The sequence below is a fragment of the Arachis hypogaea genome, chromosome 17 (genome assembly GCF_003086295.3).
Source record: "Arachis hypogaea cultivar Tifrunner chromosome 17, arahy.Tifrunner.gnm2.J5K5, whole genome shotgun sequence".
Lineage (NCBI taxonomy): Eukaryota > Viridiplantae > Streptophyta > Magnoliopsida > Fabales > Fabaceae > Arachis > Arachis hypogaea.
In genome coordinates this window covers 121,721,450-121,729,222 of record NC_092052.1, presented here as the reverse complement: position 1 = coordinate 121,729,222, position 7,773 = coordinate 121,721,450, and the positions used below count along the sequence as shown (strand labels likewise).

General features: G+C 39.6%; 1 non-coding gene across 1 annotated transcript; it reads right to left on the bottom strand.

Moving 5' to 3' along the window:
• Positions 1–268: 268 nt before the first annotated feature.
• LOC112767967 (small nucleolar RNA R71) lies at positions 269–376 on the bottom strand. Its single transcript, XR_003185406.1, has one exon. It is a non-coding gene; the product is annotated as a small nucleolar RNA R71 (small nucleolar RNA).
• Positions 377–7,773: the final 7,397 nt, after the last annotated feature.

Here is a 7,773-nt window from a genome sequence, read left to right as displayed (position 1 = left end):
ATTAGTTTCTCTAATGCAACAGAATTGCAAGTTTTATGGACTTCCATTAGAAGATCCTCATCAATTCTTAGCTGAATTTCTGCAAATCTGTGACACTGTCAAGACTAATGGGGTTGATCCCGAGGTCTATAGACTTATGCTTTTTCCCTTTGCTGTAAGAGACAGAGCTAGAACATGGTTGGATTCACAACCTAAAGAAAGCCTGAACTCTTGGAAAAAGCTAGTCAATGCCTTCTTGGCAAAATTCTTTCTACCTCAAAAATTGAGCAAGCTTAGAGTGGAAGTCCAAACCTTCAGACAGAAGGAAGGTGAATCCCTCTATGAAGCTTGGGAAAGATACAAGCAATTGATCAGAAGGTGTCCTTCTGACATGCTTTCAGAATGGAGCATCATAGGTATTTTCTATGATGGTCTATCTGAACTGTCCAAGATGTCATTGGACAGCTCTGCTGGAGGATCTCTTCATCTTAAGAAGACGCCTGCAGAAGCTCAAGAACTCATTGAAATGGTTGTAAATAACCAATTCATGTACACTTCTGACAGGAATCATGTGAATAATGGGACAAATCAGAAAAAATGAGTTCTTGAGATTGATACTCTGAATGCCATATTGGCTCAGAACAAAATATTGACTCAGCAAGTCAATATGATTTCTCAGAGTCTGTCTGGAATGCAAGCAGCAACAGGCAGTACCAAAGAAGCTTCATCTGAAGAAGCTTATGATCTTGAGAACCCAACAATGGAAGAGGTGAATTACATGGGAGAATCCTATGGAAACACCTATAATCCTTCATGGAGAAATCATCCAAACCTCTCATGGAAGGATCCACAGAGGCCTCAACAAGGCTTCAACAACAATAATGGTGGAAGAAATAGGTTTAGCAATGGCAAACCTTTTCCATCATCTTCTCAGCAACAAACAGAGAATTCTAAGCAGAGCCACTCTGAATTAGCAACTGTAGTCTCTGATTTAATTAAGACCACTCAAAGTTTCATGACTGAAACAAGGTCTTTCATTAGAAATTTGGAGGCACAAGTGGGTCAGCTGAGCAAGAAAGTTACTGAACTCCCTCCTAGTACTCTTCCAAGCAATACAGAAGAAAATCCAAAAGGAGAGTGCAAGGCCATCAACATGTCCCACACGGCCGAACCTGGAGAGGAGGAAGAGGCAGTGATCTCCACTGAGGAAGACCTCAATGGACGTCCACTGGCCTCCAAGGAATTTTCTAATGAGAAACCATGGGAATCCGAGGCTCACACTGAGACCATAGAGATTCCATTGAATTTACTTTTGCCATTCATGAGCTCTGATGAATATTCTTCCTCTGAAGAGGATGAAGATGTTACTGAAGAACAAGTTGCTAAGTACCTTGGAGCAATCATGAAGCTAAATGCCAAGCTAGTTGGTAATGAGACTTGGGAGGATGAACCACCCTTGCTCACCAAAGAACTGGATGACTTGACTAGGCAGAAATTACCTCTGAAGAGACAGGATCCTGGAAAGTTCTCAATACCTTGTACCATAGGCACCATGACCTTTGAGAAGGCTCTGTGTGACCTAGGGTCAAGTATAAACCTAATGCCTCTCTCTGTAATGGAGAAGCTAGGAATCCTTGAGGTACAAGCTGCAAGAATCTCTCTAGAGATGGCAGACAATTCTAGAAAACAAGCTTATGGACTTGTAGAGGATGTCTTGGTAAAGGTTGAAGAACACTACATCCCTGCTGATTTCATAGTCCTAGACACTGGGAAGTGTATGGATGAATCCATCATCCTTGGCAGACCCTTCCTAGCCACAGCAAAGGCTGTGATTGATGTTGACAGAGGAGAATTGATCCTCCAAGTGAATGAGGACTCCCTTGTGTTTAAGGCTCAAGGATCTCCCTCTGTAACCATGGAGAGGAAGCATGAAAAGCTTCTCTCAATGCAGAGTCAAACAAAACCCCCACATTCAAACTCTAAGTTTGGTGTTGGGAGGCCACAACCAAACTCTAAGTTTGGTGTTGAGAGGCCATCATCATGTTCTGAGTATCTGTGAGGCTCCATGAGAGCCCACTGTCAAGCTACTGACATTAAAGAAGCGCTTGTTGGGAGGCAACCCAATTTTACTTATCTATGTTAAATTTTTATTTTCTATTGTTATTTTATATTTTCTGTAGGTTGATGATCATGTGAAGTCACAAAAACAATTGAAAAAGCAAAAACAAACTGAAAAATAGAATGAAAAACAGCACATCCTGGAGGAGAAGCCTACTGGCGTTTAAACGCCAGTAAGGGCAGCATAATGGGCGTTAAACGCCCAGTCTGGCACCATTCTGGGTGTTTAACGCCAGAAATGGGCACCAGACTGGCGTTTAACGCCAGAAATAGGCAGCAACCTGGCGTTAAACGCCAGGATTGGTAGCAGAGGGCGTTTTGCACGCCTAATTGGTGTAGGGATGAGAAATCCTTGACACCTCAGAATCTGTGGACCCCACAGGATCCCCACCAACCTCAACTCACTCTCTCTCTTCTTCACACCTTTTCATAATACTCTTCTCCAAATACCCTTCACCAATCACCTCAATACCTCTTCCCCAAAAAATCCCTCACCTATCAAATCCTACCCTCTTCTCCATAAACCCTTCACCAATCCACATCCATCCATCATAAATCCCACCTACCTCACCATTCAAATTCGAAGCACTTTCCCTCCCAAACCCACCCATACATGGCCGAACCTTATCCTCTCCCCACTCCTATATAAACCCATCTTCACCCCTTCATTTTCACACATCTTAAACACTACTTCTCCCCCTTGGCCGAAACACTACCCCCCTCCATCTCCTCTATTTCTCCTTCCTCTACTCTTTTCTTTCTTCTTTTTCTCGAGGATGAGTAAACCTTCTAAGTTTGGTGTGGTAAAAGCGCTGCTTTTTGTTTTTCCATAACCATTTATGGCACGTAAGGCCGGAGAAACCTCTAGAAAGAGGAAAGGGAAGGCAAAAGCTTCCACCTCCGAGTCATGGAAGATGGAGATATTCATCTTAAGGGTGCATCAAGACCACTTCTATGAAGTTGTGGCCATGAAGAAAGTGATTCCCGAGGTCCCTTTCAAGCTCAAAAAGGGTGAATATCTGGAGATCCGACATGAGATTCGAAGAAGAGGTTGGGAAATTCTCACCAACCCCATTCAACAAGTCGGGATCTTAATGGTTCAAGAGTTCTATGCCAATGCATGGATCACCAAGAACCATGATCAAAGTGTGAACCCGGACCCTAAGAACTGGCTTACAATGGTTCGGGAAAAATGCTTAGATTTCAGTCCGGAAAATGTAAGGTTGGCATTCAACTTACCCATGATGCAAGGAGATCCACACCCCTACACTAGAAGGGTCAACTTTGATCAAAGGTTGGACCAAATCCTCATAGACATTTGTGAAGAAGGCGCTCAATGGAAGAGAGATTCAAGAAGGAAGCCGGTTCAACTAAAAAGGCATGACCTCAAGCCTGTGGCTAGGGGATGGTTGGAGTTCATCCAACGCTCAATCATTCCCACCAGTAACCGGTCTGAAGTTACTATAGACCGGGCTATCATGATCCATAGCATCATGATTGGAGAGAAAGTAGAAGTTCATGAGGTTATATCCCTAGAACTTTACAAGGTGGTAAACAAGTCCTCTACTTTGGCAAGGTTAGCCTTCCCTCATCTCATTTGTTACATCTGCAACTCAGCTGAAATTGACATAGAGGAAGACATCTTCATTAATAAGGACAAGTCCATCACTAAGAAAAATATGGAGCAAACAAGAGATCCCACTCATGGACAAGAGCATGAGGAAATTCCTCATCATGAAATTCCTGAGATACCTCAAGGGATGCATTTTCCTCTACAAAACTATTGGGAGCAAATTAACACCTCCCTAGGAGAATTAAGTTCCAATATGGGACAACTAAGGATGGAGCACCAAGAGCATTCCATCCTCCTTCATGAAATTAGAGAAGATCAAAGAGTCATGAGAGAGGAGCAACAAAGGCAAGGAAGAGACATTAAGGAGCTCAAGCACTCCATAAGATCTTCAAGAGGAAGAACTAGCCGCCATCACTAAGGTGGACCCATTCTTTAATCTTCTTGTTCTTTATTTTCTATTTTTCAAATTTTTATGCTTTATGTTTATCTATGTTTGTGTCTTTATTACATGATCATTAGTGTCTTAGAGTCTATGTCTTAAAGTTATGAATGTCCTATGAATCCATCACCTTTCTTAAATGAAAAATGTTTTTGCAAAAAGAAAAAGAAGTACATGAATTTTGAATTTTAAAATAGTTTAATTATTTTGATGTGGTGGCAATACTTTTTGTTCTTCTGAATGAATGCTTGAACAGTGCATATTTTTGAACTTGTTGTTTATGAATATTAAAATTGTTGGCTCTTGAAAGAATGATGGAAAAGGAGAAATGTTATTGATGATCTGAAAAATCATAAAAATGATTCTTGAAGCAAGAAAAAGCAGTGAATAAAAAAAAAAGAAAAAAATGGCGAAAAAAAAGAGAGAAAGAAAGAAAAAGAAAAAGCAAGCAGAAAAAGGCAATAGCCCTTTAAACCAAAAGGCAAGGGTAAAATAAAAAGGATCCAAGGCTTTGAGCATCAGTGGATAGGAGGGCCCACAGGAATAAAATCCTGGCCTAAGCGGCTAAACCAAGCTGTCCCTAACCATGTGCTTGTGGCGTGAAGGTGTCAAGTAAAAACTTGAGACTGAGCAGTTAAAGTTGTGGTCCAAAGCAAAAAGAGTGTGCTTAAGAGCTCTAATTGGGGACTCTAGCAAAGCTGAGTCACAATCTGAAAAGGTTCACCCAGTTATGTGTCTGTGGCATTTATGTATCCGGTGGTAATACTGGAAAACAAAATGCTTAGGGTCACGGCCAAGACTCATAAAGTAGCTGTGTTCAAGAATCAACATACTGAACTAGGAGAATTAATAACACTATCTGAATTCTTAGTTCCTATAGATGCCAATCATTCTAAACTTCAAAAGGATAAAGTGTGATGCCAAAACTGTTCAGAAGCAGAAAGCTAATAGCCCCGCTCATCTAATTAAAACTGATCTTCATAGATGTTTTTGGAATTCATTGTATATTCTATTCTTTTTATCCTATTTGATTTTCAGTTGCTTGGGGACAAGCAACAATTTAAGTTTGGTGTTGTGATGAGCGGATAATTTATACACTTTTTTGCATTGTTTTTAATATGTTTTTAGTATATTTTAGTTAGTTTTTATTAGTTTTTAAATAAAAATTACATTTTTGGACTTTGCTATGAGTTTGTGTATTTTTCTGTGATTTCAGATATTTTCTGGCTGAAATTGAAGGACCTGAGCAAAAATCTGATTCATAGGCTGAAAAAGGACTGCAAATGTTGTTGGATTCTGTCCTCTCTGCACTCGAAGCGGATTTTCTGAAGCTACAGAAGCCTAATTGGCGTGCTCTCAATTGCGTTGGAAAGTAGACATCTTGGGATTTCCAAAAATATATAATAGTCCATACTTTGCCCGAGATTTGATGGCCCAAACCGGCGTTCCAAGTCAGCAGAGAAATTCTGGCGTCAAAACGCCAGAACTGGCATAAAAGCTGGAGTTAAATGCCCAAACTGGCACAAAAACTGGCGTTTAACTCCAAGAAAAGTCTCTACACGTGAAAGCTTCAATGCTCAGCCCAAACACACACCAAGTGGGCCCAGAAGTGGAGAGTAATTTTGCCTTAAACGGAGAGTAGTAGCATATTTGAGCATTTTAGTATTTGCTTTGATGATTGTTATTGACAACCGATCTATAACATTCATAACCGACTTATAATGTATTATAACCGATTTATAATGATCATATCGCCATGGATTGTAAGTCGACTGAGCCTAGAGCGATATGAGATAAGAACTTTGTGTGGTCTGTCCACGACAATTTAGCCGACAGTTAAGGATATTTGTGAGGAGCTCTAATACTAAAGTAAGTAGGTATATAAATAGGTTAGTCTTTTTTTTAATTAAAAATGTTTCTTAGTGGCAACCTAGTGGTGGTTGAGCAATGAGTTACTCTTTAACAGGATATTTAGCAGTTACCATTCCCGTGAAGGCGAGTCTATTTGTAGGTGGAGATGCGAAATCTCACTTGGTGTGCAGGAATTCCTTGTAGCGGAGAACCTCTGCATCTTCTATAATATTTAGAAGAATTAAAAGTAACCAATTGATTCCCACTGCATATCTATGTCATCGATCATCGATCAATACTAACTATATTAATTCATATAGTTATATTTTATTCAGTAGAATAAAGATAAAATAGAAATTGAATTTTTGGTTGGAAAAATGGATAAGTGGTTGATAGTCCCTGTCTTATCTCGTAATTTGACCTAATTTGTATACACTTATATACACTACACTTACACAAGAATTTATTTACTATTTGACTATTGTTAATATTTAAATTTGAGTACAATATATTAAGAGATAACATATATAACCACTCAATCAAAGCCTCAGTTGCAGCCAAGATTTGAACCTATGTTGAGTTGGATGTCTCTTAGGATCTTATTAGGCCTCATTCTTTAGGACTCTATGGGTTGTAGAAGTATGAGGTGTCAGATAAAAACATATGGAACCGATCTTTTACCATTGGAACCATGTACGAATAGCGCCCCACTTGAATACCGATTAATCTAACAAGTGTTCGATTATCTTTCATCATGCCCTACTGCTGCTAGGGTTTCAGTGCTCTACTAGGGTTTTAGAGTAATACAAAAATTGCTAGTCAATTATCATCAAGTGCCTCAGGTTTTATAATGGCAGCCAATGCTGCCCCCCTAAATACACAAGAAGGAATGAGTGATGCAAAGGAGAATCAGATGATTTCGTATGCTGATGAAGATATTCAAGAAGGGATAGAGAAATGCTCTAAAAGTTTGGCTGGAAGACTCCTCATTGACAGACAATTCAGCACATAAACATTGGAGGCAGCCCTCTATGCCATTTGGTCTCAACCAGAGGGTTTCAAAGTTCTAGATGATGGAGGTAACCTTTATCAATTTTTTTTAAAAAGAGATTGATGTTCTGCGAATAGAAAAGGGAGCTCCGTGGCTTTTCAAGAATTACATTCTTAATCTGAAACAATGAAGGGAGAATTTCCTGATCTATGATGCAGAATTTACCATTGTACCCATCTGAATTCAACTTTGGGGCCTCCTAGAGTAGTGCAAAACAAAAGGTCTGGGAAAGAGGATAGGAGAGACCTTAGGAGAGGTGATAGATGTTAATATTTTCTCTATAAGGAATAAGGAGGGAAGCCTGCTTCATGCTCAATATTACAAAGCCATTGCGAAGAGTGCTAAAAATCTCTGGCAACAATAATATAGTTACTGAACTTCAACTCAAATACAAACGCATTGGTAATTTTTGTTATTGTTGTGGGAGTATTAGACATGAAATCAGAAATTTTCAACAGCACTTGGAGAATATGGCAACTAGAAAGGAAATAGAGGAGAAATGGGGAGGATGGCTTCAAGCAGACCAATTTGGAAGAAGAGTGGAAGAGGAAAAAGAAAATCGAAATCCAAACAGCAATAACAACAACAGACCTGGAAAAGACAGAGAACAGAAGCCAGTACCTGTTAATTTAATGTTGGAATTTGCAAACCTCTCTGTCCAAGATAGAAGTTCACAAAAAAGGAAAGAGGAGAACGAGGTTCAGAGCTCTTACAGGGTCCTGATCAGTAAGAAAAATGAAGGAAGATAGACTGAAATAGCAA